General features: G+C 43.0%; 1 protein-coding gene across 1 annotated transcript in view; it reads left to right on the top strand.

Moving 5' to 3' along the window:
- Positions 1–16,979: 16,979 nt before the first annotated feature.
- LOC146187640 (ixochymostatin-like) overlaps positions 16,980–26,300 on the top strand; it is a 73,263-nt gene continuing 63,942 nt past the window's right edge. The window contains exon 1 of the mRNA XM_084603040.1: positions 16,980–17,026. The gene's annotated coding sequence lies outside the window, so the exon portion shown is untranslated. The remainder of the gene's footprint in view (positions 17,027–26,300) is intronic.

Genomic DNA, 26,300 nt, shown 5'->3' with positions numbered 1-26,300 from the left:
CCCTTGAAAAAATACATAGATTGGTCCCTCTCCTCTTTTCAGCTTTATCCTTTATCTCTTTACCCTGCCATCTACGCCTGATTGCGCCACAGAAGCGACGGGTAGTGTGGTCTTTAAATGCACCCTTGTTCGATTTGAATCAACGTACTAAAGATGGCGCGACGGACGTAACTAGCATGATCAAAGGATTTCTGGAAGCAATTTTATTCCAGCAAACTATTTTATTGCGTATGCATTTTAATTTATGCACTTCAATGTATACTCAGAAAACATATAGCTTTATTCATTTCCTTTTTGTTGTGTTTTATTTTTTAGTGACGTCACCTGGCACTTCTGTTGCTGCAGTTTTCAGGGATTGGCAACACGCTTGCAGCGTCACTACTGCAGCGTCACTATCATTGCTACTATCACCAATTTCCCTAACTGCATCGTCGTTGTCATTGCTACTATCATCCTTACGCTAGACAAAGAGAATTGCGATCTATTTCTAACGAGCCAGGCGTGAAGTAGTGGTTTGCGCGCTCGATGGTGGATCGGTGGTATAGCGTTTCGATTTCCGGGGGGACATTTTTTTTCTTCGATTTGCAGTGCGAAGGACCCTTTCTGACAACACTTCCTGTGGGTTCCATGCATGAGCCAGATAGATACTCGGCTAGATAGATACTCAGATAGAACGCGGCTTTCACCTGAAAACATTACGAGTAACACACATGGCGATAACAGAATGATAGAAAGGGCATCCAATTAAAGCAGTGCATTTGTAATGAATTCCAATTATCGATCACAGCAAATGCTGGAAGTTATCAATGTTATTCTCTCATTAGGATTTAAGCTAAAAGATGCCGGAGTTATGACAGGTCAGTATAATTTTATTGCTCTTCCACGTAGAGGACACACACAAATGAGACATTATTTGCATAAGGTAATCAGGCTTTCAGCCCACATTTCTCCAGCAGAATGAAATGCACATGAATTCTGGCTATATTTTCGTAAGCATTTTTTCTAAAGCGGCCGCTCCTTCATTTTCGTTATAATTTCCATATACATTTCTTCAGCCGAGTATCTATCTTCTAATGATTGTTATTATCGCCAAATACAAATATTCCTTGTATTTGTCAACTTTAATAACGAAGTTGCTTAATGTTAAATTAGCGTTACGCAGGTAGCGCATTATAGAATACATCACGTGTGGCCGTAGAAGCTTTCTGCGTAATTTTTGAACTCTCACCCTTTTTTCCATAATATGCCAGTGCTTACATTACAATATTTACCAGTTACACTTCCTCAAATTTATCGGTTGGTTACAGGATTTTTTCTTTTTAAGGGAGAGAAGAGGCGGGAGTAGTGGCTCTTGATAGTATACTTTAATTCCGGGGGAGCTAGGCTGGCACTTCGTCAGGCCTAGATTTCAATTTGATCCCAGCTCGGCTGATTGGTTGCGAAACCGAGCTGTACGGACTATGCGGTGACTTGGCTACACGATGCACTGATACTTCACGGCTATATGTGAATATATTTTGGACTGTAAACTACTATTGTGTGGAGTGCACGCTAACCCTCAAATTTAATCGCACGGTCCGGGCACAACGGTATGCTCTATGTTCCTTTAAGAGAAATGTGCCAATTCAACGAAAACAACGCGATACAAAATGCACTAAGAATAAGAGAGAGACACGCACGCACGTAGGTACGTACGCACGCGCAGGCGCGCGCGCGCGCGCGCACACACACACACACACACACACACACACACACACACACACACACACACACACACACACACACACACACACACACACACACACACACACACACACACACACACACACACACACACACACACACACACACACACACACACACACACACACACACACACACACACACACACACACACACACACACACACACACACACACACACACACACACACACACACACACACACACACACACACACACACACACACACACACACACACACACACACACACACACACACACACACACACACACACACTGTGCTAAGATCTGAATGTTAGACTCCATCGCAGATGGTAAATCCAAAAGAAGAAAACCCAGAAGAACAACAAGGCCGGCAGAGGAAGAAAGTAAGACGAAGAAACAGAAAAAGGTTACACCGAAGGGGAGAAAGGAACCAAAAACAGAGAAAGCGAGAAAACGTTCTTGTTGTCATGTCTTGCTTTCAAGGTGTTTCGGACATGCAGTTTCCTTTATAGTTTGTACTATCGATAATGTGCTTACACATGTCGCTCGCACACTTTCTTTTCTATGACTTAGGCTTCAAAATGCAAACGCTTGTGTTGCTGATTATGCCGGCTCCACCAACTGGCCCGGTACATTTCCCCAACCTGTGAAGTTCCGCTGAAATATACTGAGGAGCAAGTTAACTTACCCAAATACATATCACTACAAAATGATCCAATCTAATTCTTGCATCTTTAATTCGCGAAATGAAACAGCACATTTCCTCGCCAGTCGGCTGAAGCTGAGTCCTTGCAAGAGAGAGCAGGACGCGAATTTCTTTGTGAGTAACGAACGTGTAAACGTACTTTGAATAGCTTTGTCACAACCATGGTGGAGTTTGCGTAATAGAGTTTTGGAAATATTAGTACGAATTGCGTTTCAGTATCGGAGCGCGGGATGAGCGGTGCTCCATCCCTCTGGCCGCAAGCACCGACCACTTTGCAGTAGTAACTGTTTTTCAGTGGCCAGGTGCTTGTCTTTATTGAGGAAATGCTTGGAAAAGGAACTCATTACCCCATCTCGCATAACGACACCTTGTGCCATGGTACCTTCAGATAAAACTGTCATCGCTTCGTCCTGTGGAATGACAGGCGGCATAGACTAGAGCAGGAGACCAGTAGTAGCAAGCGGCAATGTACTCAGCACCACGTTGTAGACTTGCTTGCAGCATGAACGAAGGCTGGCGGCAGACAGACAGAAGCATTGCAAGTTGACGGACGAAGCAAGGATAGCCATTTAGGTGACAATCACAAATGGACGGCTGACGAACCATTAGTGCAAAAATGAGAGAGATTTAGCTGATTTGTGCATGCTAGCTGTAGGTCTCCCGCACGAACCAACAAACAACGCTGGCTTCGGCAGGTGACAGTCTGTGCGCGGAAACGCCGCACGCATCCAGACCAACGAATGTCGGCAGGTGCCGAAGGAAGCAAGATGGGCAACAACGACGCAAAGCGTTCCACGCACTCTTTTAATTCTGCAGGGCTCGGATCCGGACTCCAGGTGGTGATAGCAGTAGTGACTATTAACCATTACGTGTGATTGTGTTTATGGTCTGATTTCCGGACACTACTTAATATTTAAGTATCGCTATGATGAGGAACTGCGGGCAGAATCCGAAAATTCAACCGCACCTGTAGCTAGCAACCACCTAAACCCCAACAGGGACGCGCTCGCGGAGACAGGCGAGCAGTGAAAGATCGCTTGGCGCAGCCATTCTTCGCGGAACCACTTAATCAGGGAACATCGACTTAGCAAATTACTGGAGACCGGGGACGCGAACCGCATGCGGTTCTTCGTTGGAAACGACTTCATTCAATTACCCTAATAACCTTAGCACGAGAACGGTGAGGGAATAAAGTGGAATATGCCAGAATGAAACATCTTGTTTTCTGTTGCTATTTTGTCTCGTTCTGCGTTCTGCGCGAGAGGGTTTCGGTCTAATTGTCAAAATTACGGTGACACGTGCGATTAGTCGTTATTGCTGAACTTGTTCTGCCTTACACGATTTGCGATTCGTTTAATGAATTGCGAATCTATGTGCTTTCAGGAGAGAGAATTTAGTACTGTTAAAGATCAAAAAAGCGGGGGGGGGGGGGGGGGGATCTCCATGCAGCAGCTCACCAATCGTGTTGACATTTCGATGATTACTGAACCTTGACGCTTTAATGAAAAACCGAAGGGCCCCAGTCTATCGATTTTGACGAAGTACCCTCACTTTGAGAGGTTATCAGCCTCTGAAGTAATCGCCGTCTAAAGATCAGTTTAAGGTCACGCGACCAGATGGCTGAGCGCTGATTGTCCATATGTGTGGTCGACGACGTCAGGAGACCAGTTTACTGAATTTCCCCAGTGGTTATTTCGTGCGCTAGTTGGCAGGCACTCTGACAGACAGCCGTTGGCAGGTGACATGGCTGAACGCGGTTTAATGAGCAGGTGTTTGCCATCACGAGAGCAGTTGACAGGTAGTGCTGCACAATGGTCTCGTAAGTGGCATTGCTGAGCGTTGAATCGTCCGCGGTTCTTGTCATGCCAACATGACTCCCCGAGGTGATATGACAGGGCCGAGTTGGCAGATGCAGTTGTAAGTGGGTGGCGACGGCATTGGTTGGATTGCGAGTTTTGCGACATACTGAGGCCACACGATACTGCCGAATTGGTAGAAACTGAGACAGATGACATGACCGAGGTGTGATTGGGTGCAGTGGTATGAAACATGAGATTACGTGAAATGCCCAAATTGAAGGGGCGAGCCAAGCATATCACCTGACATGAGCGTCAGTTGAGGTGGCGGCTTGCAATCACAAGATCCATAAGTGCAAACAAAAACCGAGAACACGCACGTCGGGGTAGATTAAAGAAACATACAGCAGAATCATTGCCTCTAAGGCTGTCGCATTCCACTCCTTTGATTGATTGATTCTCTCCTTTATTTTCGTGTCACTAGCATGGGAAGGCTCGTTCTTCCTCTTTTGTTTTCACTTCCTTGTTGGTTAACACAGCAATAGCATTAAAGGGGCATAGTGACGTTCTTCAGGGCGTTAATTTCAGCCAACCTCTAGTTTCTTTACACCGTGCCGATGTCAGTTCAAAAAAACAAAACAACATCGGCGCACGAAAACGAGAGGTAATCTGTTTATAAAATTCTAAATACAAGAAAAAAGGGCAGCGCATCTATGCTGGTCTGAGAGGGAGTCCCTCTCCTATTTTGCTCACCCAGCGCCCGACTTGGGCGGAGCCTATGAGAAACGCCGCTTTCTGCTGACGTATCCGAAGCTATCCACCATGACTGCCTGCCTAACTTAACCTGTAGCCTCGCTTTTTGGCAGCGTCTTTGTCATGGTAACAGCAACCACGTGTGTTGCAAGACTGCTGAGGTGTCGGGTTTTGCATTCCAGCTATTGTTTAAAAGACGATTTCGCCGTTATGGCAGAACTCGCCGGAAAGCCGTTTTGGCGTTCCGCCGGCATCCATCGATGGTGCCGCCGCGGATCCTTCGAGCGCTACATGTGCGAGAGTTTGAGAACGAGTACGAAGGCGGAGGCGGAGGAGTGGCGTACAGGAGCTAAATAATATACATATACAGGGCCAGCAAGGAGGTCATCTGCCGGGAACTATTATATGACAACTCCCTGGGTAGTGGGCTGCTCGCGGAAGCCCGTCAACTGTGGAGTGCTGCCGACTCAGCTGTGGCGAGAGCACTTCATGAAAGATCTCTACACAACTGGCGCCATCTGTGGAGCGTCGAACGAAACGATCAGCCACGTGATTATCGACTGTCTAGCGATTTTGCTGACCTCCATGATACGATTGTTGTGAGCTGCCTTGAGATTTGAAGACTCTGCGGGAATGGAGCTGTCTCTGCAGCACTTCAAGAGCGCACACGGAACTAAAATACATTTCATTTGTTTTTTGCACACTAAATTGAAGAACACTCGATTGTAAAATGTAATGGGCATGCTCAACCAATCAGCGAAGCAGCGCCCAAGCGAGAAGGAAACGTCATATCCGTTAATGAACTTCGCCGTCGTGTGTCGCTCCCATCGGTGCCAAAACATTGATTATTGCAACGGATTAAAATATTAGGTGCTACCAGTTCGCCGTTATAATTGCGCTCTGGAGCATCGGGAAAGTGTAAAAAATCTAGAGGCCGGCTGGAATAAGCGGTCTGGTGAACGTCACGGAGCCCCTTTAAGAGGTAAGATCTAGAGTAAGCGAGTGGATAATTTAGAGTAAAAAAACAAAGCATCTGGTCGAAACGTTCAAATAAATACCATATACGCGGTACGTCAAGAGTTGAAGGAAGTCGTGAGCAGTTGATGAATTTGTGTCGAAGGCTTATCTGTTTAAAAGCCCAGAGGTAGTGTAGCTGCAGCATGACTATCCTACTGAAAACCTTCAGAGCGCCCACCCTTTGTAATGAAGCAGTTGCGCCATCCTGGTGCACGAAACAAACTTGCAGCGAACATGGATGAAGACGGTATTAGTATTTTGTAAGCAAAAAGATTGTGTGCTTTCCTTTCTTGTTAGGGTGCTTCTCAAGGAAAGGGGTCCGATATTGCACACTTCAAATCAAACGATGTCTCTTTAATGTAATATTAAGCAACTAAAAACAGATTTAGGCCAGTAGACTGTTTATATCTGAATAGGGTTTTGTGTCTTCTTTCATGAGCTGTGTTGCAGCTGCAGCGACAGTTAATAGTTAAGAAAAACTGCCTTTATATAAACCTTATTACTGTACTGATTTCAGCATTTTCGTGTTCGCACTGTATGCCATTACATGTCGTATATTCTGTAGGGAGTTTGTTACGTGGCAGAAACACAGTCCGTGGTTAGCACGAATTCTTTTCTCGCTGCAGTGCTTACTTGAGTAGTTTGTATTTTTTATTTTTGTTTACAAATGCTGCTATCCCATGAATTGGGACATTGCAGGAGTGGTTTAGAAAGTTTCACATAAAGCTACATTATTGGGAAAGTGCTGATTGCCAATGTGAGTCCAAACAATTTACATTGAAAACACACAAAACAGTACGGTGTCATTAAGAAGGCACATAACTTGCTAATTCTCACAGAAAGTGATCAACAGACATGTGATATGATATGCTATCCAAATCGTTCAATATTTAGACTGTGAAGGTAAAAAATAAACCTTAAGTCAGTATAAAAACGACATAAACCTCATGATGTTAAGCGGGTTGGTACGGCGGTTGAAGCATGCTCAAGAACTGGCGAAAGAGAAGGGGACGTCAATATAAATACGCTAGTTGATGATCTTGCGAATAATGATAAGGTGATCACATACACGTCTGTGTTGAAGCGTATCAAGGGATAAGGTGCGGGCGTGAACTGTGGGAGAGAAGTTGTGGTTATAACGCTTATATATAAATCTTCTTTATTCTTTGTCTACATTTTCAAGTTAGTGATATCTCTAGCCAGGTTGGGAGACCATACTGCCGAGGCATATTGAACTAAAGGTCTTACCAAAGATTTGTACGCCGTCATCTTCCAATTTTTGGTCGTATCTTTTAGCATACGCTTTAGAAATCCCAGTTTATTGAGTGCCTTGGAGCAAGTTGAACCTTCATCACAAATTCAATTTTAAACAGAACGCTACAGCAAGATACTTGAACTCGTTAACGCGCTTTATTTGATGCGTGTGGTTAGTATACGAAAAATGAAAAGGATATTCTTGTTATTTAATGTCGTCGACATAGTTTTGCTAAAATATATCTTCATCTGCCATGTGTAGCTTTAATCACAGAATCAATAAAACAATGTTTAAAGTGCGCTGATCACATGCATTATTTATGTTTGAATACATAACGTAGTCATCAGCACATAAACGGATATAAACAGTTGTGTTGTCAGTTATCTGGACGACGTCGTTAATGTAAATGAGAAATAAAAGCGGCCCTGGAATTGATCAGTGCGGGACGCCAGATGTTAGAGAGACATGCTTTGATTGAGAGTGATTAACCGTGACAAACTGTGATCTTAATCGTAAATAGTTCTTAATTCTGGCTGGTAGTGCGACATTGTGAATTCTTTGAAAAAGGCACCAAAGTTAGTAATCAGCCTGCGAAGACAAACCAAATCCAATGCTTTAGAGTAGTGGCGTTCATGAATGAGAATGGCGTTCATGGGACCGCAGTGGTGTAGGCATGATGCAATGTCGTGTGTGAATTAAATTAACTGCGTGAGAGTAGATACCCCAACCCGGAAACCACACTGATTATTAGAGAGAAGATTATTGTTAAATAAGTATTGAAGCAATATGTTAATGAATAATGTGCTTCATCACATTGCAACAAATGCATATTAATGAAATTGGTCTGTAACTGGAGAGGCTTTGCTTGTTACCGGGCATAAATACTGGCACTATTTTCCAGGTTTTTGGAAATGTTTCAGATTGGAGGGATTTCTGGAAAATAACAGTCAAGTAGAGGGCGTTCGACTCAGAATACGTTGTTTAAAATATATACGATCGGCTGCAGCACTTTTGTTCGTGTTAATATGAAACCAAACCTCTGTTATAACTTATATCTAACTTCGAGAAAGATGACAATTTATTTAATAAACTGAACATTATTTTATTGTAATTGTTTCTATAAAATGCTGTTCTAAAATATTTATTGAAATCTTCAGAGATAGCAGAAGGGTTAGAAAATGGTTTAGTATTAATAATTAACGATGAAGAGCTGGGACCGGACTAAATAATTGTACTCCAGATAATGGATGGTTTAGTTTTCATGCACGTTGCCAGCGTTTTCTCACAATACAAGCTTTTAGCGCAACGCATTTTTGTTTGCAGAGCCGTTTTCAAAAGCTCTAGAAGCACACCATCACTTTTATGCTGCGATTTACATCGGTTGCGAAGTCTCTTTATGCCATGCATAAGTTGGATAATTTATTTATTTATTTATTTATCTACATTACCTCTCAGGGCCAGAGGCATTACAGAGAGGGAGTAGTAAATACACAAAAAAATGAAAGGAGTACAGTATTGACATGCATGTCAAATAGCACCTGAGTATAAAATATTAGCTAGAGCTACGCAGAACTGCTCATAGTTATTAATGCCCACAAGTTCTGTTGGAAGGTGGTTCCAGTTTCGTGAGGTTCGCGGTAGGAAAGATTGCGAGAAGCATTTCGTGTTATATGAAAAAATTCCTAATTTGTTTTGATGGTCAATGCGATGGGATACATAAATTGGACGGGGAATGAGGCGATCACGAAGAGTGGGAATATGGTACAATTTGTGGAACAAGGTGATGCAGAAAACTTTTCTGCGCGATGTCAGTAGTGGGAGGCACAAATTAGTCTTCATGGCTGTTATACTGGCTGTTCGGTTGTAGTTAGCAAGTATAAAACGTATAGAGTTATTTTGGGTCATCTCTAGATCAGTAATTAGGTTCACATGAGTAGGGTCCCATACCGGTAAAGCATACTCGAGTTTCGATCTTAATAATGTTTTGTTTAGTAACAGTTACAAGTGAGAAGGAACATTAAAAAAGTTGCGACGTAAGTAGCCTAGCATGCGATTAGCATTTTTAATTATGGTCTCGGTATGGAAGGAATAGTCGATGTTACTAGTAAAGTGGACGCCGAGGTATTTGTATGACGAAACTGGTTCCAAGGAAATGTTACCGAGGTAGTAGTGTGGTGAGAAGGAAGATTTTCTAGATACGCGCATGACTCATGTGTTAATATTTAGCTGCATCAGCCAAACCTTGCACCATTTACCTATAGCAGAAAGGTCTAACTGAAGTAATATGTGTCGTTAGCATTGGTTATTTCTCTATAAATGACACAAACATCAGCGAAGAGGTGAATATGACAGTTTACAAGAGAGGGAAGATCGTTCATGTAAATAAAAAACAAAAGAGGACCAAGAAAGGAATCTTGTGGAACTCCGGAACACACCTCTGTAAAGTTGGAGTTATAACCATTAGCAGAGACAAATTTTGAGCGATTAAGTAAAAAACATTCAATCCATTTCAGTAAGTTACAGCCAATGTTCAGTTTTGATAGTTTGTAAAGTAGTAGTTTGTGACAGACCTTGTGGAATACTTTAGAAAAGTATAGGAATATGCAATCAGCTAGTGATGAGATGTCTAGTATGTGATGCAGTGCATGTGTAAATGATAATAACTGTGTTTCACACGAGTGGGATTTACGAAAACCGTGTTGCGCTGGAGATTCTAGGAAATTAGCACGGTTAGTGAATATTACATGTTCGAGCATTCTGCAACAGGTACTGGTAAGGGATATTGGATGATAATTACTAGGGGATGTTTTAATGCCGGATTTTTAGACTGGAACCACTTTTCCGATTTTCCACTCATTAGGAAGTGTTGAATGATCAAGTGCTTGCTAGAAAAGTTTTGACAACATTATAGAAGAATGAGCTGAAGTGTTTTTTTTTAAGAACTTTGAATTAATACAGTCATATCCCGGAGCAGAGTGCAAACTGAGACCATCAATAAGCTTATTGACACCTGGTATATCAATGGTTATGGGGGGCTTGATAAAATAGTTTGTATAGTGTATTATTATCATATGTACATCAGATATTGTTGTAAAGTTGTCAGTAAATGCGGGGTTCAAAATCGTAGCACAAACGTCGGAAGGAATGGGGTCACCTGATGGGTAAGTTAGAGCGATGCTATCATCAGTTTAAGGATTAATGATACCCCATAATTTTTTTATATTGGTGGTTATCATAGAGGGCAGTACACGTGAGTAAAATTTCATTTTAGCTTCTCTGAGCGCGTGCACGTACGTATGGGACGCAACTGTATATGAAGCCCATCACTCGCTAGTGGGGGAAAGCTTTGCGATACGGTAGAGGCGTTTCTTTTTGTTAGATAGACGCTTGATGTGATTATTATACCAGGGAGCGTTTGAGTAATCGGTAACCGTGCGAAGGGGAATGAACTGTTCAGTTAGTTGGGTCACTATAGCTGTGAACACGCTCCAGTTAGTTTGCACACTCGGGTTGTCAGAGTTATCAAGGAAAACATTGACAAAAGAAGATAGCTCGTTATTTATCGCCTCAAAGTTTGCTTTGCCGTAGTCACGTATAACTTTTTTCTTTTTGAGGTTACTTGTAGGGGATATGTTAATGTCAAAGTGCAGAAGCAAGTGGTCGCTGATGCTTGGAAAGTATGTTATAGGTGACACTATGTCGGATCGATTTGTTAGGACTAAATCTAGTATATTCGCTGCGTTGGCTGTTATTCTAGTTGCTTGTGTGCACAATTGTACTAAAGAGAATGTTGAGCATAAATCTATGAACTCGCGGCCTTGAGAAGAGAACAGGAACATTGAAGGGGAGTCTGAGATCCATGTTACGTTCGGAAAATAAAATCACCAAATAAGAAAAGCGGACGTGAAGGAAAACGTGTAGTGACAAAAATAATACCATCATAAAGTTCTTCACTAAACGTAGGTGTCGAGGAAGGTGGCAAACCACTATCACTACTCTCTGGTGATTAGGGGGATCGCGGACCAAACTATTTCTAGGTTAGTCTGGATGTGTATGCATGATGAAAGGATGTCATTGGAAATAGCTAGGAGCACACCGCCGCCTCGCTGCGTGCCACGATCACACCGGAAAAATGTAAAACGTTCAGCGTTTAAAAAGATTTCACTGTCTTGAACATGCGCAGTGAGCCACGCTTCTGTTAAGGCGATTATTTTAGCGGAACAAGTGTCAATACCTGATGTTTGATCGTTATACTTGTTCAAAACGCTTCTGATATTAGTGAAAAGAACAGATACTCAAGCAGCGATTGCCTGACCACTACCTCTCCCGCGCACCTAGGATGTGTTATCCAAGACAGTGGCAGAGGTTGAACCAGCCTGTGTGCTGCGTGTATAAATGTTAATAACGGTGTCAGTGTTAGTGTCGTACATGTAACATGACTTGTTCATAATTAGCTTATTGTAGTGCAGCTTGTGGGTGGGGGAACCAGGTTGGCTCTTAGCAAACTCCATAAGTTTATTTCGTGCCAGACGTGTTGCGAGTGAAAAATCTTCAGTAAGGGAGATTTTTTTATACTTCAGGCTTTTACGCTTGGTGAGGATTAAATCTTTTCTTTTGAAATTTAAGAATTTCGCAATGACAGGAGGAATTTTTTTCGTTTTGAAAGTCCCTAACGGTGGGCGCATTCTATTGCGTTGGGGGAAAGGGAGCCAGAAAGGCAGTCGGTAAGAATAGTGGAGAGTTTTTCTTCAGATTCCTGCCAGGTTTCATCGGAATCTGGAATGCCGTTGAAAATTAAATTATTGCGCCGGAATCTATTATCAAGCTCATCCTGCCGTGAGTTTAATGAGTTTACTGAGTTGACTAACCCTGAAAGTTCATCTGTTTGAGTGTGAATGTCGGAAATTTCCTCGCTCAGTTCATCTAATTTTTTACAGTTGTCTTCAAGCACATCTATGCGGGCCTGAATGCCAGTGATTTTCGTTTCAATAGTTTTCTGTCCGGATTTAATAGCTTTAACGCCGGCTGCTAATTCCGTCTCCGCTTTATAACTCTGCAAGCAGCGAGTATGAGCGTCTTTTAGAAACAAAAATATAACTTTCATCTGCTCTGCGGGGTCAGAGGGCAAAGATTCAATATCTAGGAGTGATTTAAAATGTAGTGTTGGAGGCCTAGGGTTCCTCTCCACATCACCATCGCGCAATATCAAAAGGGTCATAGAAAAGCACTCATAAAAAACATCGCACGACACCTGTGGACACGGAAACAGTACTAAGCAGACGTTGTTACTTCTCTTAGCGTATAAAGGAAGCTTTGGAAGCTCGGGTAGGGAAGAAAAGTTGATTTTCAAGAAATAAGGCTCTGCCGCCACCGTTACAGGGCGATCTGTCTTTACTCAAGATGCAATAACCAAGTGGTAGAAATCCTTCGGCTAAGATTGCGTCGTTAAGCCATGTTTCTGTCAAACAAATTATAGAAGGGTGCTGTGTTTCTATACGTCTGTTAAAATTGCAAATTCTGTTCAGGTAACTGCAAGAATTCACATTCAAAAGCTTGAAGCAAGGTACTCACTCCAATTTGGGGATTTGCGTTTAGTAGTCTGCTCTCACGCTTCTCACGTCACTCTCGGTAGGGCGATTCACCGTCCTGGGTGTTCGGTTGTTCGCAAGCCTGACACATGTGTCAGACCGCGAATCCCACAGGTAAGCGGTAAGATCGACAAAAGTGTATCGCTGACCAGCTTAATCTTTACCGTGTTGTGCTCGTCTTCTTGCACTGAACCCAAAAGCGATGTCCTTTTATTGCGGAAGCAATGCCACACAGGTCTAACCGTTCGTCGCTGTGTGCCGTGTCCGTGGTCACCTGGCAGGAGCTACCAACTTGGGTCTCTCGTTTAAAATGGGACGATTATTTCAGAATCAGCCTGCCAGGACCCTGGCATTCACGATACTCCTATAGGCCATTTTAGCGCACATGTGTGTATCCTTTATGTTGTCCTTGTCGTCTCTGATCTACGTTTCCTAAAACGCACCAACACGCCCAATTCAGCATTCGTGTGCCCTATAGGATACTAAGGCACGTTCATACGGCTTGGTTAAAGTGGTGCTTTATATTTGGGCTAAGAAGAAGAAGACGAAGAACAAGAAGAACAACGCTCGGTCACCCGCAGGTAATGCTTTCGCTCAATATTCGGTTCACCTGCGTTGAACCCTTGTAAATTGTTTCGCGTTTTTTCCCGGCAAGAGTGTCATAAGCTCTGTACTTGGCCGCTTTTAGTTAACTGAATTGTTTGAATACAGCTGCTTTTTCCTTGTAGCCATACGGCCTCGAAATTACGGGCCTGTGTCCTTTTTTTCCTGTGATCAATCCTATGAATTCGCTCCACCGATGAAACAGTCACGCCAAGATTATCAGATAATAATCCTTTCAACACTTTACCTTTACTATCCTGTCTTGTTTTCTTAATACCCTCCCGAGCACCGAAAACAATCAGGTTACTTCTTCGCGTTCGGTCTTCCAATTCAATTATTCTTTGTTGTCGGTCGACTGTGCGGTGTAGATGTTGAACAACACTTTCGAGATAGTTAGGTTAACACATAGCTCATAGAAAGTTTCCCGTTTCATTTCAATCCAAGTTAGTTTAGCTACTATGTGCGTCTCCTTATCATGGATTTGCTGTAATAACTCCTCTCTTGGTGGCCTCGGCTTGGTTTCAACGTTCCCGAACAGCATAAGAAAAAGATGGGAAAGATGTGACAATAACGCACTGAGCATTTCAAAAACGTTTACTGGGTGCGGCAGTAGTAAAAGAAAACGATCAATTGCGCGAAAATGGGACAAAAAATATAAAATTTTGAGGTGGCACTTTTTACCCCTGAGGCGAAATCCTTTATAGCGCGGTGGGCGTTGAGTCTTTGGAAGATCTTTACTGAATGGTGGCTGACAGCTAATTGATTCTTTAGCGCCTAGTGAATAATTTGACAAAGTCCGATATTAGAGGTTTATAGCGTTTAATCGTGTATGTGACACTTTCTCTTGAAGGACGGACGCACGAGCGCACACACTAAAGCCTATAGAGGCTTACAGCTTGGCGTTCCCTGGAGCACGTTCGTTGCAGTGCTCATTCAAGAGTGGGATTGGAGGCGCCGCTCCTATAGCACGGCGTTCTCATAGCCACGTGACATTCTGACACAAGTCGGAAGAGTCTGAAAGGATTAGATGCCCACGAACTTTCCAGAAGGAATTTTTGTCGCGCCACGACTCTCTCCCCACGACGTCATCGCGTCGCCGCCCTCGTCTGTGAAGTCATATTGTTGCTAGGTTGCGCCACGACGTCAGAGGCGGCGGCCTCCATGACAACCGCGTTGGTATGACGCCAGACAAGGAGAAGCAAGATATGTTTCTCACGTGCAAGCGGGGCTCAGTCTGTTAACGCACTTGGCTGGTGACCGCAAGGGTACGGTTCAATTGCCAATGGAGGATGATTTTTTTCTTAAAGGTTAAACCGAGCCCATCAGTTTGACTGACACTTATAGATTTACAGAAACCCAACCGGACACTTTGGCGAGTCTTGCGCCTATAAAGGCTTTCGCCCTAATATCCAGTCTGAAAGATAATCCACGCATGTTTGAACGACATACTCATTAGACCTCTCCTGGCCTAAGTCACGAATGACGTTTCGGAGGAGAGGCGAAGGGGGCGACCTCCCCTTGGCAGGCAAAACATTTCGCAGCTGAAGGCATGGTACGGAGGATTTGGTCTCGTCTGGTGACAACTTGCTGTGTTTTTCGCAACGCCGTCAAGGTCCCGCGTGGTGTGATGCAATATTCGATCGCAGATGTTTTCTTCCGTTCTATACGCGGTCCAAATGTGTTTTTCAGCTGTGCAAAGAGCCAAGCGACAAACGTCGTGCGCCAGCAGGCCTCGACATTGTTCTTGACCGTAAGCACATTTTTCTGGTATACAAGTGCGTTCGCGTAATTCTGGGAAAGAGAACAAGCACTTATTAGTTTGCTTTATTACCCTTCCGAACGAATCGTGCTGAATGTTGGCCAATCGCACTCTAAAAGACCCAGGCGGCATGCGATCAATTGTACCGCTTTTAGAGATTCTTGCTCGGCATTGAATTTATTCCAGTTCAGTAGGCCATGTTGAAGGAGCTAGTTCTCTCACCAAACGGCTCCCAAAGTCATGCCAGTGGCATGATCGCAGAAGTACAACAGCATCCCTTGACGGAATCGTTATATAGCTCGTTCAGGGGCTATGGCGTCCCAAGCGAAAAGTGTTTTTACTGGCATCATTAAAGGGCCCTTATGAATATTTGTGCGCCTTGCATGAATAGTATTTTTGGTACAAATTGCGCTTTGTTACTTTCCATACCACGGGACTTCCTTGTAACACAGTTTTGGTGACAGTACTGCACGACTAGGCGGAAATAATTTTCTGTCTGGCCGAACATAACAAAAACTAAAAATGTCTTTACGTGAGATGGAAATCATTCAGCCAAGCACGAAGCTGGCGCGTGGGATGCTGTTTTCGCGTATAACTGCCTACGCTTCATGGGGCTCACAGGCGATTTTGTGAAGATTCAAGAAAAATAATAGAATATTATGCTTAAAATAGGCCTGAATTAACACGTTTTTCAGCATGCTTACGTCCTATGACTTTCAAGCATTTGGTAGGACTTCAGGTCGTCCACAAGCGGCCGTGCCAGTTCATTGAACAAAAATATTTGCATGCATGCTTGCCGGGACGGTAATCTTTTTCAAGGCGAAAATTGCTAATAGGTGCGTGTCCTAAGGAGTACCGCATATTGTTACGGATGCGAATATGGCTATCGCAAGATTTTAAGCAAAAATTGCACAGCAGCGCACAGCTTCCCGCCGCTCCTTGCAGCAGGGAGACCCGGCTGAAAGAGCCGCTTTTGCCCACCAAGCCGGGTCGTCACGTGCTTCCCTGACGTCACATTGTTTACAAACAGGGAGAGGTCTATGCCGTACCACCGCTCCCACTGAGGACAGGTCGATGCAGGGCCTCTTTTATACGCCCGGCTTCATGGTGACATGCTCCTACCGGGGTGTTTAAAAAGGATTTCCTCAGTGACGTCACATTGGACGATGAACGTTGATTCAGGCGTACCGCATTCCTTGGAAGGCAGTCATAGGCGTCGTCATCTGCAAGATAATCTACGCATGTTGAAACGACACCGCCAGTGCCGTCAAACCTCAGTGCAAGCTGAGTCTATAGGAGATTATCATGTAGAGTAAATAAAATATTTTCAAACAGCAACTACAAGATCACTAATATTTTTACTTGATCCGAGTGTTAGATAAAAATTCAGAATACCTTGAAATATTTTTCTCCCTTACACATATATATCACCGTGTTTCGATAAAATTTTAACAAAAAGATTTTTCCCTAGCTGTCCCGACATCATTAGATTATCTCCGTTTTTATTCTATTGTAATGTCGATGGCGGCGTTCCTATTGTCAGAAGAGGATGTCATTCACGAAAAGATTGAATACCTCGTAACTTCACGTTCTGCACACCGCAGCTAAATGGCCTTACAATATTTATGCAAACCAGCAGCGAGCGAATTGGTTTAAATGCAGATATTCTTACATATGGGCCAAGTAATTCGAAAGAAGCCCTTTTCTTTAAAAAGAAGCTGAATTTTCGAAAGTATTTAAGCCTAGACTCGTCGCAGAAACAGACACTTTTGAGGAAAACACTTTGCGTTTGGAGCTGACGCTGTGCAAGTGAAACCTTAGCGTAAGTTCTTTTTATTTTGTGCGATAGCTGTCTTTGTTAAATTATGCCATTAAATTTAGATGCAGTTACATGAAATACAATTGGTTGTTCTCCACTCTTGAAATGCGAGTTTCATGTTGCAAGGTTTAATGTAACTCTCCTGATACAAATCTGAAGCTTGAGGCAGGGAGGCACTCAAGACAGAGCAGCACGCCAGATAACAGTCCACTATGTGTGTGAAGGAAAGGGTGTTCACGCGTGCGCGGAAACAGCAAAAAAAGAAAAGTATGCATGCAGTATGCAGGAAGGTGATAAGTACCAGGAAGAAAAAAAGAAAGTACGATTCGTTTTCAGAAAATGAAAGCCAGAGTAAATGTCCACTACTTAATGATCACGTCAAACACACGTACCATAAGGGAAATACGATATAGGCGAGTAGATGGATGCCAGAAAGTTTGATTCAAGGCCGATGAATGAGTAGAAGCGCACAATGCTTGAGCCTTACGAAGACCGACAGGCCATCCACGGACCTTTGTTTGCCCGAGTATGTGACTGAGTATGAAGTATAGACGAAACGAATCTAGAGAAATAGCAGCGCCCCATCGCGGGCACTAGCGGCCTTTCCTAGTGCGCCGTCTCGTTGCGAGGGGAAAGGCAGTTTGTCAGAGAACAGACCGCGGTGTTCGTTCCCGGACTGCATGTCGACAGCCACGAGGCGACACTTCCCAAGCCTTTAATCATTTAAGACCTTCGATAGTAAGTGTGAACCAGCTGACAGTAAATGTGCTTCTAGTGGCTAAGCTTAGCTGCACCATTTTTTTAAATAACCTTTTAGGAGCAGAATTTACGACAGCGATGCATTTTCATTGCATGCGTTTAAATTAGAAGCGAAACATATGTCTTCAATCCAATTTCCAAACCGCAAAAAGAAAATAAGATTGCAATTTACTGAAATGAAAATGAAATGTTAATAAAAATAGTTCACATGTCATTAGGTTCAAAAAATGCATAGCTCTTAGGGAAGAAGGGCACTCCTATTTTTCATAGATTTGCGAAACTATTCTTACCGATACATATCTCCCCAGATATACGACAGCCCCGCCGTGGTAATGCAGTGGTTAGGGCGCTCCACTTGTGGGCCCAAGGACGTATGATCGAATCCAGGCCGAAGCAGCCCCTTTTCGGCGGAGGAGAAAAGCAAGGCGACCGTGTGCTGTGCGATGACAGTGTACAGTAAAAGAACCTTCAGGTGGCCGATATTCCCGGAGCCCTCGATTACGGCGTCTCTCATAGCCAGAGTCGCTTTGCGACGTTGAGCACCATAAACCAAACCAAATATACAACATTACCTGACGTGATGGTACACAGCCTTGTCTCGCCATCTCTACCGCTACACATGTGGCTCGCTACCTGGGACATCCCCTTGAAATTGCCCTCGACAAATTCCTGTCATCTAGACCCGGCTGTGATGTCCTTGAGTTTTGCTGACAGCCATGGAGGAGTCATGCTCTGGCACCAGCTTTAGGCTGCGTTTGTTGACGTTCGCAGACAGCAACGGAGTTAAACTACAAAAAAATGTGTTTGACCATGCTTAATTAATCAATAATGCGCTGTGTAAACTACGTTATCTATATAAGTCTACCCTGGCTTAGCAACGCAGCGTAACGAAGCCTAACAAAGCCTTCGCTTGCATAAACGGCTTATCCTGACAAAACCGCTGCAATGTTTTGTGTTCTGTTGCCATTTGGCGATATTTTGCAAAAAATATCGCATTTTATCATCCTAAAACAAACAACAAAACTGGTCGCATTGAATGCACAGGAAGCAGGGTGAAAGCAGTATGTCAGCTGAATACGTGGGCAGTGATTACAGTGCCAAAATTGAACTAATTTCTCCACAGCTCTGTGCAAAGCATTTGTTTCCTGTGTCGCTGTGAGAAATAACGACCATAGAGTTCGCAATGTCTGCCGCGTGAGGCTGCGCGAGTAGTTCAAGTACCACAGGTTCACGTTAACAACAATGAGTTCAGGTGAGTTAGATTACATAGAATTCGATTTTAGAACGAAAATATAAAGCAGACCTCATTTTATGTGCAAACAAAAATGAACGGGCAATGCAACCGTCAAAATTTTGACATTTTTTTTATTAATTACTTCAGCAAGGCAGCGCCTTCAACACTCTAATGAAAGGATGTCAAAGTAAGGAGGCAAGTCACAAGATAAGGACCGTTTGCGGTATGGGGTGCTAGGAAGAGGCATGTGTCAGTGCCCGTTGTATACATTTTAGGCGCATGTTCTCAGACGGAGATTTTAAGCACATAGTATCGGTTCGTTATTTGTTTGAACTGAATATGAAATGCGCGCACCAACGTGGAAGTACAGAAGGCGTCAATGTTTTGGTACTGCACTTTTTAAAGCGCAAGTTTCATTGAGGTCACGGAATGTTTAAGTCATTTAACGCGTTCGCGGCAACCAGTAGCTTGTGCCTGCTTCGCTTTCTTCTGATATGTAGGCTGTGACTGATAGTCGGAAATAAAGATTCATTATAATTATGAACCATTGCTTGTGTACATTGGGCGTGCATATGACGACACAGCACATCGCCAATTCTGTTTATATTTTTTCTGATACTGTCTCTGCCCATCTTCGTCCCGGTCTAGACATTTTTCAAACCCCACAAAAATGATTTCACATTCTGCATGATTTTAGTTGTAATACTGATCGAGGTGAGGCAAAACTTCTTCAGGACATATTTGTTGTTCAGATGGAAAACTAGAGCATTTATATTCTTGCTAAATTACATTGAAGCATTTCCTTTCAGACTATTGGCGCAAAGTTTTGAGAAATTGATTCTCTTCCATCAATATATCAGTTCAGTTCAGTTCAGTCTTTCAGTCGTTTCCATCAATATATATTATTCCATTAATACCGAGTAGTCACGTATTGATATCAACAGCGAAAGCAAACAAAGTGAGAGGGAAGGATGCTCTTAATATTTCTATATGTATACTTAAAAAAAAAAAACTTGCCGATGGTTACGTTAATTCCTAATACGAAATTTGAGCGCAGCTCATTACCTATTTCAGCTTTTCGATAGATTGAGGCTAACAATTCGTACAAGACATGTATATACAATTACAGACTTTACTTTTCACACATATTCCTTCACGAAACCCTCAACGAACAGTTTTTGACGGTCATGAAGAAAGCTTTGTGGATCGGAAGGTCGCGGGAGGTTGCGCGTGTGGCCATAGGAGCGTTGCGCGGCGTACAGACAGCAGCGACTGACTGATGCCGCTGACGCCGCTAGCGAGTCAAGTCAACGGGGCTCTGCGGTTCGGCTTGGGATGCACGCACCGTGATCCACTGACGCCGGGCCGGCGCTTCGGCAACCGGAGAACACCGTCGCCGCCACACAGGAAGAAAGGGGGGGGGGGTACACGCAGCGGCGAACTGTGGCGGGAGTAGTGCATGCAGCAACCGGAGAACACGAGGGGGGGGGGGGGGAGAGTGACCGCTGCGGCGAGCGATGGCACGAGTGCGCTGCTCCGGCTGCGGAGCAGGCTGCAAGGGACAACTTCGGCGGTGACGGTGACGACGACGCAAAACGCAGGAACGGGCGCCAAAGAGCTACGCTCTAAAATGACAAAATGGTGCTCTATGGCACTCAAGACAAAAGAAGTTGTAAGCTTAATGGCGTATGGTTATTGGCTACCATTGTGATTTTGTATTTCAGATGGGATTTTGTTATCATAGGCACATTGTTCTAATTCATAATTGAATAATTTATGTAGCAACAGAAGAAAGTTGATTGTGTGAAATACTCTTAAATGTCAATGTAATTTCCAAACAGTATTGGGTTTTCATTAAAAACTTTAACAGATAGCTATTTCTTCCAATTAACGCATCTGTCGTCGGCCTTTTGTACCACGCAGACGCCCGGCCGTACTGGCAGTCACACACTGATTGTTCTTTAAGAATTTGTTTGGTTTGTAATATAATTTTTGTTAACATTTGGACACTGAAGAAGGCTTAAAATTTGTTCGGCAGTTGGATAACTCTGTTCCCACGCCACGTTTATAAACGCAATGACCTTCGATCGCTTTCGAGTTTTCGGGGAGAAATTCGAATCAGTTCATGTTAATTATGTGGAATACACGCACAGCGTAACACATCCAAGTTTTATTGGGCGGAAATCCTTTAATACCTCATACTGTCGTTAGCAAATGTGTCTGCGTTTCGGGTGTATGCTTTATAGGGGCATATGCCAATCAATATTGAACTGATATTTAATCATTAGCAATCGGATGATATAGGAACGTGACTTAAGGCATTTCCAAGATAATTTTATGATACTTTACGACTTATAATAAAATACTTAAGCAGATGCTCATAGGAACCCATGCATTTGAAGGTCATCGTAACTACCATAATCATCACTTACTAATTAAGGGTTGCTTAACTAACACTAACCAGACATTAACTAGTACTCAGAAAGTGCAGATCATGGTTAACTATCCCTAGCCAATAGTAAGGGTCAGACGTTTCATGGTGACGTCATCGACCGGGACGTCATGACCGGAGGTAACGTCATCATGACGTCACATCCAGTCATGCCGTAATTACTGGTGATGACTTCACCAGGAGATTCACGCATATACTAAACTGACCCCGCCGGGCGTTCGACCCAGGCGTCCGTGTGGCACCTTTCATTTGGCGCTTCCACGAACGCCCCTCCACCGAGCATATAGATATAGACGCAGCGGCGTTTACAGTTGGTTAAAAGCAAAGGAAACAACGTTACTAGAACCAGCTTCAGTTTAGAAATTTCGGAGCGCCGCTGCCTTGCGCGGCGAGTGGCGCTGCAGTCGAACCAGGCTTCATTGCGCCGGCGTGTTTGCCGACGGCGGCAGGCGCATCAGTGGCGCGCGCACGAATTCAAAGCGCGGAACCTAGCGGCTCGGGAAATATGATGAATTTAGTAATCCTACTTCCTTAAATTTTTTTTCATAGTTCGCTAAGTTGAGTAACAGATTCCATTCATGTGGGTGGCGTTGTCTGCAAAGTTACTACTGCGCCTAATAATGGTAGTGAGAAGGATATGAAAGCAGCCACTTTTTTATCCCTGGCTACGAGTTTCCATTTAAAGCGTGCGTGTGTAGAGGACTCCTTGTAGTATTTAAAGGTCCCTTTTCGTGATACTATGCAGTGCAGTCATCCACGCGCGCTCAAAGACCTGATCCACGCTGACCGGGCCCGTTACTTTCCAAAAATTCAAAAAATAAAACAGTGAGGGGATGAAGAACATATCGCGACAGTTTGAAGAGAAAAACGAGCAGGTACGGAGAGCAGTCGTTTACGTATGACTACGCCTCCACTCCTCTCCATGTTGCGGAGTAAAATGCAACACGAACTTGCCTGGTAGCATACACTGTAAAAACAAAAACACCTCTTTAGGTGTTTTCGCATGTCTATAACTAACACCCATGCACCCTTGAAAAAAAGTGGCTTTAGTGTGCCAGTACACCCTCAAAGATGGTGATTCGGTTGGTCATAACACCCTTCTATGGGGCCAATGCACTGGGGTGTTTACATCATCTTTACACCCTATTGAAGGGTGGGAACAGTGGCATTGCACCCTTACACCCCTTGAAAAAAATCAGTGCGGATAACCTGCATATATTGCATTCCCTAATTAGGAATTACCTTTGCCAATACACGTTCTTTAATGCTTTTCCTATGTGCACATTTGCAGTCAAGCTTAATGGTATACCTGGTAACCACCTGTATGCCAAATGAGCATGTAAAGAGATGCTGCATGCCATTATTTTGACATCTCGAATGGACCATGCCAGTATCGTTTTCTCAAATTCACAGAGCATGTTACGAAAAAATGTCACAGCTTCAACACAGAAGGAACCTGGAAGTGTTTTATTCGGCATAGAAGGGTCAGGGTTCGGACTAGTGGGTGCTCGGGTGCTAGTGGGGGGAGGGGGTCAGGGGGAACTTGTGTTGTGTTCCTTTATTTATTTGCGCTATGGAACCTCATTTATTTAATAATACGGCCGCTTTCAGCCGAGAGCCTAGCAGACGGGCAAAAACATACATGCTATGTACGTAAATACCTAAAAAAAACAAGCAAAACAGTTCTAACAAATGCAGACAACAAAGTATACAATTTTTTTTGAAAAACATATCCGAACAATGCACACAAAAGCATGGTGACATTTCTTAAAAAACAACAAAAATTTTAGTCGTATGCAACAATAATCGGAGTACACAATAATAATCCTACGCTTTGTCAGTGTCAACGCGTGCACTTGCATAAAATTCGCCCTTGTGCGATGAAATAAAGCGTCGTGCAGCGCATCTTGACTTCGACACACATACGCCCAAAACGAGGTGCTCTAAAAAGAAGCAAAAATTATCGGGCGCCTTGTCATATCACAGATTGAACAGCCAAAATCGGCCCATTTTTGGAACAATACCCTACGTAGAGTCGATGACTCGAAGAAGCTTCCGCTGCTCAGTGAAGAAGAAATGCTCTTCAGCTTCTTTGATGCTGCTCCCAGTATCCGACGCACGGCGTGGCAGGCTTTTCTTCCGGTTCCTTAATGAAAATGTGAAATAAGTGCATAAGAGAGCAGGTGTTTAAATGTGCATTGCACCTGAGCAAATTCAACATATTCAACATACATTTAGAATACACCAATGCTCCTTTAGTGTACAGCAGTGTGCTGGAAAAGGGCCCCATCAGAAACCACTGGTGGTTATCTCACAATTAGCAATGCAGAGTATACTGTTATGGTCAATTCAGGAGGCACAAAGCTGGCAGTGTTTGATCAAGTCATAAATGAGAGCACATAAGGTCAACCCATTCTTATACGTGCAGCATACTGTTGCATGGTATTTTCAGATTATGCAAGCTATTTTGTTGAATAAAAATGGCTACACTCATCAAAAGCACCTGGGTTAGAGAACTTCCATGCTGTCCAACAAACTTTTCATTTCACATGAACTGGAATGTTTAATATGATAGTTAAAAATGTAAATAACCAATAGCTTGTTAAAGTATGCAGAAGGAAAAAATACCAGCTGGATTTCTATCACTCCTAACAGCATTCAAATGATTTCAATCGGAAAAAATTGTTTTAAAAATGGTAACAAATTAAAAAAAACTGGTAATTCAGGCCAAAAGGCAAAAATACTGCCTTGTATTTTACATACTGGTTTAACAGCATTTGTAAATTGAACTACCCTATTACAGAAACCACCACCTTCCAGTGCGAAACCAGTTCTTTTTCACGCATTTCTGTTGGGTACGCTGGTGGTCTGCGAGATTCAGAGAAGCTGTGACGTGAAGACACTGGTTGCACTTGTATGATGGGAGAAAATACTGACATTTACTTTACAACGATGCAGGTGCATTGCTGGTATCCCACAATGCACTGAAACAAGTGCTGAATGGATGCTGGGGCTGCATTGGTCCCAGTATCATTTTCGAAATAGGCAGAGAAATGGGGCTATTGAATAACAGTGCCCCAGTAAGCACTTTCTTGGAACTCAATGTGCACTTGAATAAAAAATTAAGGCAGCTTCTTTTTTCTAGCATTAATGGGAGAGCATCTATCTTAAGCAACCATGATTGGTGCAGTTCTGATCCTCACTTTACCCACTGCTGAATATCTTGCAACTGAAAATAAAATTAGTTATAGGCTACCTTCAAAATTTGTAATGATTTGTTGACAGCACTGGAACACGGTGTTTACTACTAAAATATTAACAGCTGGCTCAATTGAAGGCTTCGCACAAGGTCTACAGCATACCCTGCACTGGCCAAGTAGATACTGCAGAACCAAACAAAAAAAACGTGGAAAGAGCATACTTAGTGATGGGGCACCACAAAAAAAAACAAAAAAAAACAAAGTGATGTAATACATTACACATAATGCATTTCTGAACTTTTGCACTTCTTGTGCTAAGTATGAACCAGCCAAGCCCAAGGTCATCGCAATGCTTCCTGAAGTGTTTACATTTAAGGTTTAGTAACAAGGAAAAAGTGTTCTCGCTGCTCTATGTGGCAGTTCTGAAACTTCATCACACATTATTCATTGAAAGTGTACACTGGAGCTTTGAGTTCAGCGACAATTACAAGTGCAACAGCAGAGCATTACCAAACAACCAAACAGCAGAAGCTCTAAAAAATGTCAACACTGAAGCATGGCATGTTAACACATTTTCCACGCATAGCACATTGTATGCATAGGCATCCAGAACATCAGTGGTGAGCCTCAAGAGGCGGCAGAAAGCTCAAGTGTTCAAGACGTTGTAATCGTTATAGCGGCAGGCAGCCTGAGCACTTTGAAATACTAAAGGTTCGAATACTAAAAATATGTTGACTAACTTGAAGTGCAAAAATAACAATTTGGATTTATTGAGAATGTTTACTATAAATAAGAATGTCTATGACAGTGCCACATGGTTAATGCATGAAATGTTAGCATCTGATTTATACAGCATGAACCTTGAAACACAGCAGTATTTTCTCCCAACCTATGTGGTAAACTTAATCTCAGAAGAATTAAAATTATTACATCATTTCAAACTTGGCTAGCAAATTACTGCATTTTTTTAAAACCACTATTAAACTGCATCACCCACCTTCAGAAGCCTGTAGGATAAGACAATGCGGCAAATTTTTCTTTTGAAGTAGTCTCAGATTTATATATTCCAGACATTAAGAACATGTTAGGTACTAGCATGCATGAGCAGGTTGAGAGACCCCTTGCAGCAAATGCTAAACCCCACCAAGCTGCCTGCAAGAGCCATCTGATAAAGCACTGCTGGTCCACTGCAGCAGAGTGCTTAGTCAAATGGCACACTGCACCAATCTTGACATTACCAGTGCTTCATCAGGTGACTCTTGTATGCAATACGACGTGGTAAGCATGTGATGGCAGGAGTCTCTTAAACGTGCTTTTGATTGTACTTAGAGTGTAAATAATCCTTTCACAGGAATGAATTCACAGTTGTGATGAAAACCTGTGTAGTATTTTTATTTGAATTATGAATCACTAATACATATTACAAGTTAGACTGTAAGCCATTTTAGAAACAAAGAAAATTCGCTAATAATGTCGGTTTCAAGTAGGCTTCCTGAATATTCAAATGACAAAGAGAAAACTTACAAATGATACAAACAACATCCAGAGCTCCCGGCTGGTTTCCAATGTTTGCCAAGAGTTGCAGAATGCATACTGTCTGTACATCTACAATAGAAATAAGCAACACAACAA

The sequence above is a fragment of the Amblyomma maculatum genome, chromosome 5 (genome assembly GCF_055883805.1).
Source record: "Amblyomma maculatum isolate TAMU_Amacu chromosome 5, ASM5588380v1, whole genome shotgun sequence".
Taxonomy (NCBI): Eukaryota; Metazoa; Arthropoda; class Arachnida; order Ixodida; family Ixodidae; genus Amblyomma; species Amblyomma maculatum.
Note: the sequence above shows the minus strand (reverse complement) of the source record. Positions and strands in the feature narration are given on the sequence as shown.